Here is a 12,080-nt window from a genome sequence, read left to right on the forward strand (position 1 = left end):
ACCTCCCCAGATTTAGCTGATGACTCTATGTTTCACAGATTCAAAAACTGTGCTGAAAGTCAGTTAAGAAAGAAATCCCAGCTCATGTGGCCCATGTGTGGCAGGGTTTGGCCAGATTTTACTTAGCGATGTGATGTACCAATTCCCACATAGTAGACTCAAAATAAAAACACCACCAAATAATCAATTCTAGCTCAAACTCATCTTTCCTTAAATTCTGAAACTGATATTTAGATAGTTTGAGTGAATGGCTCATGGACATAATGATTAATTAACAGCACAGTTGAAATTAGAAGAATAATGTAGGGTGGGGGATGGTTCAGTACATAAGAATGCTTGCTGCACAAGCATGAAGACCCAAGTTTGAATCCCCATCACCCACATAAAAAGCCAGCTGTGGACGTGCATATGCTTGTAACTCCAGTGCTAGACAAGACAGAGACAAGAGGATCATGGGAATTTGCAAACTGCCAACCTAGCTCCTGGTTCAGTGAGAGATCCTGTCTCAGAGGAAGAAGGTGGAAACTGACAGAACAGCATACCCAGCTCTCCCTTCTGGCTTCCATGTCTGTGCATGGAATGCACACCTGGAAACACATGTTTGCACACACCACACATGAACTCATATGTACACATACAGAAATCATACAGATAATGGAAGGCACTTAGTAACACCATTCAAATGGCTTAACACATAAATTTATTGTGCCATTAATATTTTTACTGCATTGTAATAACATTCAAAACATACAACTAAGAATTTGTAACAATCTAGATATCCACTGGCTGCCAAAATTTCTATTATTATGTATAAATATATTTGGATCTATAGCAAACAGACCATAAAAATACAATGGCATTTATGAGATATTTGACTATTTAAATAGTGATTAAAGTAGTTTACTTCTTTTCAAGTGTGATAATATCTCATGTGGCCTGCGTGTGACAGGGCTCAGCCCTCTTTCATTTATTCTTTTGATGTTCTGATTCTCACAAGGAAAATTCAAAATGAAAGCATGTCAAATAATCAATTCTAGCTCAGCACATTCTAGATCATGCATATCGTGTTTTTAAAGCCTTTACTTTTAAAGATATATGGAGAGAGATTTGCAGATATAATAGCATAAGAGGTGGAAAATTTTCAAAATGAAAAGTACAAAGAACAGGTGCAAAATTGGAGGAAATATAAATGAGATAAGACTGGAAGTGAATTAATATTTGAGAAGTTAGGTGAGGCATAAATGAAATCCATTATGTTGCTTTATTTAAGTCTAAGTGTTTACTTTTTCACAATAAAAAACATTACTAAACATGATCAGTGAGCAGCTTACAATATCTGCTGTATTCTGATGATGGAGACTTTGAGGAATTGTCTTAATTTCCAGTGGGTGGAGTAATAATCTTTGTTTAACACCCTTGTGTGCAAGTGCCAAGAAGGCACTTTGCAAACTTCATTGCCTTTCATTCTTACAGTAATGCTACCAGGCAAGAATTGAGATTCACATTTATGATAAGAAACATGTGACCTTCTGGAGTCAAAGGTCACAGTTTCATGGGATGTTAAGTGTTCTGGAGGCATTTTGATTCGTTGGAGGCAGAGAATTGTGGACTAGTAAACTCAAAACCTCAGGGACCAGAAAGCATCTTGTAGCACCAGACAATGCAAAGGCAATGAGGAGGCTATTAGCTATGTCTGCTAGCAAGAAGGGCATTTACTGTGTACCCTTGGGATCAATGAGGTCTTTGACAGCATCAATGGCCCCCATTACATCAACAGCAAAAGGTTCTATGTGGCCTACCCTCATCAACTCTCTTTGCTCCATGTGCCCCAACCCATGATTCAGTCTCAGACAAGAAGAAAACACAAAACCCTGTCACCGGGTTGTTTAGTCACCAGATGGTTGTCCCTGGCTTCTGCAGGCTCCTTCGTGGTCTTCTTCTACTCTGGAACACAGGCCCCACTTAAGCCCTTTATGATTTCTGAGAGAAGGAAATTCTGCTCCTGTTGCTAGAAGAGAGTGTTCCATGCTTTGGAAAACTAACTCTCTTGTTTCAAGTCTCACTCCCATCAAGAACTTTCCCTGCAGGATTTAACAGCCTCTGTTGGGTGCTCTCTAGAACCCTGTCCACTCTCAAAGACAGCCCTCGTGCGTCTGACACTGCATGCGAAGCAATCAACTGGAACAGAGCATGTGCCATATTCTACCTAATGCAGAACATTATAATTGTACACAAGACACCATAGGATGAAGCCAGACAAAATCCCAGTGTGTAGCTAGGCATGAGAAGAATTCCAAGACTTCTGCCTTCTTTTCTTTTCATTCTATTGTACAATTCTTCTGAAAGTGGGATAAGTGTGGGCCAGTCTGCAGCTTGTGACACTTGGGGACATGGCCAGAGCTTTGAAGCTGCTTTCCCAACCTCTCTTCTCTTGCTGGTCTTTGCATTATCATCTTCTGTGGGAGAACAAAATGCTGGTAGTCAGTGCCCAGGCCTCCCAAGCTAGGAAAATGCTCTGCTAATTCGTACACCTCAGATGAACTATCATCTTTTTTTAACAATCTTTTAATGCTGGCCTCTCTTCCACCCTCTAAACAAGCACATCAATGTCGAAATGAAATTAAGGAATGACTATATCTACAGAAAGAGACTAATTAAAGGTTGCATTAGTTTGAAGTTCTTGAATCCCCAAGAACCAAAACATAACCCCAACAAACTCTGAGCATGTGCAAGGCTTTAGGGGACCCTGAGCCCTCCAGCTGTATGACCTACTAGGTTGCTGCCCTGTCGACTTGGCACGGGTCCTACAACAGTCACCTTTTCATCATGTATGTCTTGAATTTCTCTTGTGAGATTTAATAATAAAGCAAAGGGCTATCTTCCACATATGGCTATTTAAATAAATGCTAAAAGATTCCTGGCCTAGGGGTTCTACATACTTATTAAGGAAGAGTTGGGTGTGAAGCGATATGTCTACTTGGTTAACTGATGTGTGTATAATTGGTCCCTGGCACATAGCAGATCCTCAGCGATAAATTGGATGACTGTGTTGTTTAAATACTGACAGAAGCACAGATTACCAGGACACTCAAATTAAGGAGCATCTGTTCTGACTGGTCACAGTCCCAAGCACAGGCCACCAGCTGAGGTAAAGCAACCTTTCTGGTACAAAAAAATCATCAGAAAAGCAGTTTCCTCATGTGGTGCAGGCCTGTATTAGTGCATTCATCAACCCCCATCCTTCTTTTAACAATAGATGGAAATTAACCCTGAAATTCACAACTGGCCAAGGTGAGGAGAGAAAGAATGGTCCTAAAGGGAACATCTCTATCATACTTCCTCCTTCCAAGACGAGGAGATCCTTGTGGACGGGGAGTAGGTGGGGACAAAAAGATGGTTAGAGCCAGGGTTGGTAGGTGACTACAAGGAAGCATTGTTTTCTGGACAGTGAATTCATGACTATGAGGTAGCATGCACAAGACATGTACAGGCTGAAGACAGACAAAATCCTGTCATGAAGAGGGGAAACAGACACAGGAGGAAGAGGGAAAGTCGGTTTGCTTTAAGAATGTGACCTCTGATGGACTGACTATTTCCAGTGATGGTCATATATTGAGGGTAACACAAACTGTACTTGGTGGATTTAAAAAAAGAAAAGTACTAACCTGGGTGGGTGGGAAAGGAAGAAGGATCAGGGAGGAGTGGAAGAGGAGTGAATATGATCAAAATATGATGTAGAAAATTCTCAAAGAACTAATAAAAATGAGGAAAGAAAGGAAAGAGAGAAAAGTAGTTCCTGTGGACTTTCTGTCCAAAGCAGTTTCAGGCTTTCCTGGGAAGGAAGAGGTGCGATGAGGGCAAATAACTACACAGTAAACAATGGAAAGAAAAAAGAGCAAGTGTAGCTAGCACTCTCACAACACTTTCACACATACTTCAAGCAAACATGCGGCCTAGGGTTACATTGGCCCTCATAAGAGAAGAAGCAGGGCTCACACAAATGGGTGGCTTTCACAAGGCTGATCATCAGAATATCTGTTATCCATTAATTTATTTACTTCTTTTTGTTTTTGTTTTTTGACACACGCTTTCTCTGTGGCTTTGGAGGCTGGCCTGGAACTAGTTCTTGTAGACCAGGCTGATCTCGAACTCTCAGAGATCTACCTGCCTCTGCCTCCTGAGTGCTGGGATTAAAGGGGTGCACCATCAATGCCAGGCTATGCATTTGCTTTCAAAACAGAGTTTATCTGTGTAGTTTTGGCTGTCCTGGGATTCTCTCTGTAGGTCAGGCTGGTCTCGAACTCAGAGATCTGCCTGCCTCTGCCTCCCATGTGCTGATATTAAAGTCATGCGCTATCACCACCAGGCAGATCTAGGATATTTTAAACATTTTTTTGACACCCAAAAGTGAAGTACTTTTTTCTTCTAATAACAAAGACAAAACTACCTCACAGATGAGATTTAGGCATCTTAAAATCCTAGCATGCTAGTGGATGTAATATTGGCCCATAATCTTCATATTTGGTGTCAGTCTATATGTTCTTTCTCAGATCTTATTTTTGTTTAACCCAGGAATCTCTTCCAATACCGCAGTGCAAAGATATGCTGAACACATAGGAACTAATCCAGGTGATAAACAGAAACTTGGCAGAAATTCTAAATTGGAATTGGACAGGCAGCTAGGAGATTAGGGTTTCTAAGCTAAAACAGAAAAAAGCAAATTTCCATGTGAAATGAACAAATACCATATTTTATTTTACAAAAAAGAAGTGCACACTGAAACAAAAATGGGACAACATTGTTCTCCTATCGAATCAGCCAACAGATGTTTCCATTTGAAACTTAGTAACCAGAGGGCATGGGGGCATGGTTCAGCGGGGAAAGTGCTTGCCAAGCTACTGGACTCTGATCCCCGGAGTACATGGAAAGGCTGGATTCGCTAACATGTGTCTATAATCCTCTGACTCCGGTGTGGTGATGCAGGCAGAGACAGGAGAATCCCTGGAAACTTGCAGGCCATTAGGGACCTACCTCAAAAAAGGTGGAAAGTGAGGCCCAACACCCTAAGACATCATCGGTGTACTAATTACACCCAAGACCAGCCATGTGCCCAAAGCTGCTTAAACCTTATTTATAGGACTACAATTTGAAATTATATTTCAGATCTCAATGTGACCACTAGTCTCCATCATGCCACATGGGACAGAAAACTTCCTCTGTCTGTGAGGACAATAGAATGAATTTCAAATTAACTAAGTGAACTGTCTTCACGGCCACTCAGCTCGTTTGCTACCATTCAGGACCCACAACAACTCAGCTGATGGGTGCATGGTGTTACTGGTTCCCACTGGTACAACTCAGCTGATGGGTGCATGGTGTTACTGGTTCCCACTGGTACAACTCAGCTGATGGGTGCATGGTGTTACTGGTTCCCACTGGTACAACTCAGCTGATGGGTGCATGGTGTTACTGGTTCCCACTGGTACAACTCAGCTGATGGGTGCATGGTGTTACTGGTTCCCACTGGTACAACTCAGCTGATGGGTGCATGGTGTTACTGGTTCCCACTGGTACATTTCTCCAGTCCATTTTTTTTTCTTTCAACTTCATGATCAACTACCCAACTTTTCTCATGCAAACATATTAAGAAGGAAGAATCAGACCAGCTGAACCAATCGATATCTGTATGCGACATCGTGTTGGGGGTAGCTCTGTCAATGGGTGCTGAAGGACAGCTAACAAGATGGCGGGTAGCTGCCTGTGAGCCAAAAGTACTTGTCTACTTGTCTAAAGCAATCAGGGTGTTTGTTTTACAGAGGCCATCTGATACAGCATATTGTTTCAATGTAAAGTGAACTCACAGAAGGACCTTAAATGAGGCAAGAGAGAGAATCCAGGAAACTTTTTTTTAAAAGGTCCAGAATAGAAACAACAGACCTGAGCTAGTAGGAGCTCACTGACTCCAGACTGAAGCAGGGAAACCTGCATAGGATCAAACTAAGCCCTCTGAATGTGGGTGTCAGTTGTGTGGCTTGGGCAATCTGTTGGGCCACTGGCAGTGTGACCAAGATTTATCTCTAGTGCATGAACTGGCTTTTTGGAGCCCTTTCCCTATGGATGGACACTTTGTTAAACCCAGATAATAGCGGGGAGGGCCTTGGTCCTGCCTCAAGTGATGTGACAGATTTTGCTGATTTCCCCATGGGAAGTCTTACCCTCTCTGAGGAGAGGGGGGCTTATCAGGAAGAAGGGAGGGAGTGGGAACTAGGATTGGTATGTAAAATGAGAAAAAGTTGTTTTAAAATTTAAAAATGATTTTTAAAAAAGTAAAGAAAAATCCAGAATAATAAGGATAATTCAGAATACTTGCTTTCATTAGACTGTTGGTGAGACAAGCATCAGGAAAGCACTCCAGATATAAACATCTATGTCTATTAAAACAAGCACAATTACCCTAGTTCTAGAAGCTAGATTGCATCTGGGAATATAGAAAAATAAAATTAGATTTCCTATTTTCAGCTACAGGATAGCAGTTTTCAGTAAATTCCAGACTTCAAAGTTCCTTTCCCATCCTCCAACATTCAAAAAAGTCTAAGACACTTTAGGGAGCATGGTGTGTTAGCACATACCGAGGAGCTAAAGCAGGAGAGGTAATGAGTCTGAGGCCAATCTATGCTACATAGCAGATTCTCTCTCAAAAAACCAACGACAAAAAACAAAACAAAACAACAACAACAAAATAGACCCCTTCAGAAACCCAGTTTTCTCTTTGATTTTCCAATCTAATCAAACTAATGTTCATTCTTTACTTCGGTTCCTACAGTATGTGATATGAAAAGTGAGAACAGAAACAAAGCTAGCTACCAAATTAGTAGCCATTGTGGAAAATCTGAAAAACAACAGCATGAAAGACAAAATAAAAACTGTCCGGAACGTCAAAATTGAGAGAACAGTACTAGGCCTATTACACAACCAAACCCCAGGTTCATTGCTATACACAGCCCTCAGGCTCTTCTGCACAATGGTGTAGCATCCAGAGGTGAAAAGTGAGGCTCTCTGTTGCTCTCCTCAATGTAGCACCTCCAAAAATACAACTCCAGTTAGGCAGACAATGTCTAAACATGTTTGTGTTTAGATACTCCAGCATGGATATTCCCTTCTCTTTGCTGAATATTTTTCAACTTGCAAATGAAGGAAAGAGAAATGAAAACATTTTACCTGGAAGTTTTATCAAGCCCTACTTAAATAAGCAGCATTTAAGTCCTGCTTAAAGTTATAGTATGTCAGTGTTTATTTATGGACACAAAGCTACTTGCACAATCTGTTTTGTGTGTGTGTGTGTGTGCGCGCGCATGTGTGTGTGTGCATGTGTTTGTGTGATTGCTGTTTGTTTGTTTTGTTTTTAGAGACAGGGTTTCTCTGGGTAGCCCTAGCTGTCTTGGAACCCTCTTTGTAAATCAGGCTGGTCTTGAACTCACAGAGACCTGCCTACCTCTGCCTCTCGAGTGCTGTGATTGCACAATCTGTTGTTTTGTTTTGTGTTAATGTAGCAAGGTCTCCTCCTCTGTCTTTAACAATGATTTTAACTTTGTCACATTTATTGTGGGACATCACAATGACATTCTGGAGTAAGGATCAGTCATCCCCACAGTATGAATGACAGATTTCTCCAGAATATCGATTGACAACAGGATGTAGAGGTTGAGAACCTAGAGCATCTCTCATCATATTCACCCTACTAGGCTTTCTGGATTCTCATATTTTCTTCATGTACAGATATTGAAGACTGCTCATTTTTGTATATTTTGAACAAAATTCCTTTCATCAGTTAAATTACAATGGAAACTGTAATTCCCATTTGATGCTCATTAATAAAGACATGTAGTTTTCAACAACAATACTGTTTAACTTTCTGAAGATCTACTCAAAGAAAGGTATTTCAGAAATCAACAAACAGCTACCAGGATGTAGATTAACATTAATTCATTCACATACATGCCTCATGGCATAGTATGCCTAGTTTCAAAATAGTCTGCTTTTATGCTAGTATGTATTTGTTCCCCCTTTAAAGGCTTTAAAATTTAGCAACAGCCTTTGCAAAACATGAGGAAGTATAAGGTACAATGTTTGTGTGAAAATGTAACACATTTATTATTCAATGGCAGAAAATAAAGATGGATTTCTCAAAGAGCTTAACTGTTTTCTTTAACATCTCACAGAAACAAGACTGTTCTAAGAAAACCACATAGCTATTACCGTGCACACAGTTGTATATGGACATAAAAGGCTATTCGTATGGAGTCCATACTTAAATGTCTTCAGTTGTCCAAAATCTGAACGTCCTAGGATTGATCAAAGTTTCAAAATGCACATTTGTTTGTCATTTCCATGCATGTCATACTTAGAATTTTTCTGATGGATTCCTTGTGGTTAGATTTTTTGGAAAGAACTCAATAGAGGCGATACTGTATTTCTCTCACAGTACCTCAGGAATGCGGTGAACCATCCGAAGAACCTGACTGAACTCAGAATCACCTCACAGATGGAGTGTCAGTAAGGAAGCTTTGGTGGATGATTAACTGGGACAAGGGAAGACCCACCATGAATGTAGGTGGCAGTATCCTATTGTCTGGGGGTCCAGAGACAAGAGAGCCAGTTGAGTTCCAGAATTCTGCTCTCTGCTTCCTGGATTGCCATAATGTGAACTCAGCAGCCCTTCTTGCCAGGCTGGACATTGTATTCTGGGCAACAAAACACTGTATTGTGAACAACAACGATGTAGTAGTCCTCATACCTGGGCTTTCTTCCCAGTTTCTGTGCTATTTCCCCAGACGGCAAATTAATTAAATGGCCTTTGGCTAGGAATTTCCCTAGAGTCAGCTTATTCTATCATTTAAATTGTAGAGATGGGGGGGGGGTTAAGTAACCCAATGCCTGGCACATCATGTGCACTTAATATTACTTTTGGTGAGTCTTAGGGTTATCTTTGGATAAAGGTCACTTTTCATTACTATTAATTTATAAGCACATTGGCAATTTTGTGTCGATGATATTGACAATGAGCAAAGATTTCCCTCACAATCTGTGGTGATCCAGTGTGAGAATTCAGCAGTCAACTCACATATTTTGAACTCTTCACGTTAGTCTAATCTTCTAAGGCTGTTAGTCTACACCTGACCTCTGAGATTATAATTATCTGGGTAAGTCTGCAGCAAATAGCCCCCTCTTTTCATGTGTGTGTGTGTGTGTGTATGTGTGTGTGTGTGTGTGTGTGTGTGTGTAACCCTAGACTAAATATAGGTTCTTTATTCTTTGTGTTAAGCTACTTAAGGGAAAGAATATTATCTTTTCGTTTTCTTTAATCTCACCAGCAAAAGTTATTATTGCTAGTTCCATCTCAAAGCTATGCATAAATTAGGATCCATTTTTTAAAAAACTATTTAAAATAAGTTTATTAGAAATATTCTTCCTGAAGTAATATTTTTACTGACCTAGAAATTTTTTCTTAGCCATTGCCATACTCCGCATAATTTTTATTAATGATATATGTGATGCTGACGGCAGTGATCAGTAAAACGCTTGAGGAAATATGCACAATGTTGAAATTATACTAAAACAAATATAGCACTAACTTATAATCGTAACTTATTTTCAAATAGCATTCTGATATTTTTTATCCCATTGTCATTTCTTCAAACCTGGCTCTTTATAGTCCAAGCACCTGTGTAAATGTACACAGCTGCTTTAAGGCTTTGTGTATTTTCTTGTTTTTAGGCTTTTTGATTTTTCAAAAGATATTTTTACACTAAACTAAAACATAACTAGTACTAGCCTTGAGAAACTCACAACCCCACACCTTAAAATGCCTCAATGCTCTTCCTTTAAAATCTTGCATGTCCTTTAGAAGGAACAAAAATAAAAGCCTCCCATGCAAGAGAAAAGGATTGAGGACAAATTGTCAAGATTTCAGAAAAACGATAGCAGAAATGCAGGTGTCACTACTAAGAGCCAGCTTCCAAGTAGAATGGTACCTGGAAACAGCCAGTAGTCAAACATTTCAGAATCCTTCCTCAGACACCAGCGCCTTTGCAGTGTCATCATTATTGCCCAGTGCAAGCAGCAGAGGTGGTTTTCTCTGTGGTACCCAGCCAAATTGGAGACAAGTGGCCTCCTGACAGAAGGGCCATTTCTAGGACACAGTCCTTTCCACTGGCTATAGGCAGTGCAAAAGGCAATACTACGATGTCGTTTCTTTACCTTGATTGGAGGAACTCTGAGCTGAAGAGCCATAGGCACATCCCGTGTCAAGGGAGTGGCGGCAGCCACACTTCTTGTATAGGTGACATCTCAGAGAAGAAAGAATTGTCACGGGAGTTTTTCAAGGACTCCTGGAGACTAAGAATGAGACACAGGCAGGCAGGGTGATTGGATTTCAACCAAAGAGACAGCAACCATCTGTGAGCCCTGCATAAGCTTCTGAGTGTCAAAAATGAGCATGGATACTAGACGGCTGACTCCTCATCCCGTTTGCAGTTTGGTCTAATCTGGAAGATGTGTTGATAGTTTGTAGACAGCTGCACACAGGCTGGAACCTGCATTTTTCCCCCCTGGCCGGATAACTAATTACCACCTGAAGCTTTACATCAGGAACGTGGGTTTCAGTTAGGAGTTTTTGAGATTGTCCCTAAAGGAAGCTGTTGCCATTCAAGAATGAAATATTGTTTCATTTTCAAGCACCACAGAACTTCTAGAGAAAGAAATTGCTAGTATCTTTTTTAATGTTGTGGCAAATAAAAGAAAACTTGAGACTTTGTGTGAGGAAGTTTTAAGACAATGGCCATTACTTGTTACAATGTAAACAGAGAAGCATTTCATGAACTGTCAGGACGCAGAACTGGGGCTCTGGGAGCCCCAAGGGTCCAGAAGCAATCCTTCATTTACCACTGCTCATCACCTCGCCCTTTGAGTGGTACAGTTTAGCTGGGAAATTGCCTTTGCCTGGTAATCTTTTTCCTATTACTACACTATCTTAAACTCCATAAACAGCCCCTCTTGCAGTAGGTACCTTTAAAGACATGAGTCTAGTGAAGGATCAAAGACTATCTTTTAGCAATTCCAGAGGTTGGCATTATTCATATGGTATATTATTAAATTTGATATTATAATTCATCAATGTTTTTATTAATACACCCGACAAGTCCTTCAATTTATGCTTATATAGTTCTAAACTGATACTGTGAGTTCTTACAAAGAACAACTCTTCTACCTGCCAGTAACAACTCACAGAATTTGCTTCAGATTTTGACACATAACCAGCCTGCAGTAAGTGTTGATTGACAGTCTAAACCCACTGCTCTGTTTGTAATAACAATAAAGAAACTGGGTAACACCTTGGAAGTCAAATCCAAAGAAAAGCAAAAGACTTAGCCTTGCGCTGTTCCTTCCCAATACAGAGCATTTCCTCTAAGTACATATTTCACCTGAATTATTCAGTTAATAATAGATGCCCCCAAACTATCCTTTCTAGTACCATATACAGGGAACCAACTTTAATTTGATTCCAATCAGCTATGCTAATTTGGCATAACTGGGAAAGTCAGGTGACCGGTGGCCTCCGTTGTGTGCAGATGATGTGTGTGCATGTGAGCTTACATCTACAATAATAAGCAACCTTTTCTGAGCTGCTTGCTATGGTTTGAATGTGGACTGTTCTCCATGGGCTCATATGTCTGAATATGTGACCCTCAGTGGGTGGTAGTGTCCAGGGAGGGTGTAGATGGACTGGGGGGACATGGCCTCTGATGGATACATGCTGGGTTGACAAGTAAGACCCAGTTCTGGCCTGAGTAGCTCTTGCTTCCTGCTATGTAATAAGCAGCTCATGCATCTGCCACCATAGAGCTCTTGCTTACCAGGATAGACTGTGTCTCTTCAAACCATGAGCCAAAGTAGGATTTTTTTTCCTGTTTTACCTTGCCTGTCTTATATTAGGTTGCAGCAATGTGTTAAGGGAAGTTTTTTCCTTGCTAGCCGCTTTGGTTTATCACCTGCCAGTCACCTGGGCTCTGCCACGTTGTAGT

The sequence above is a fragment of the Mesocricetus auratus genome, unplaced genomic scaffold (genome assembly GCF_017639785.1).
Source record: "Mesocricetus auratus isolate SY011 unplaced genomic scaffold, BCM_Maur_2.0 Super-Scaffold_100018, whole genome shotgun sequence".
Taxonomy (NCBI): Eukaryota; Metazoa; Chordata; class Mammalia; order Rodentia; family Cricetidae; genus Mesocricetus; species Mesocricetus auratus.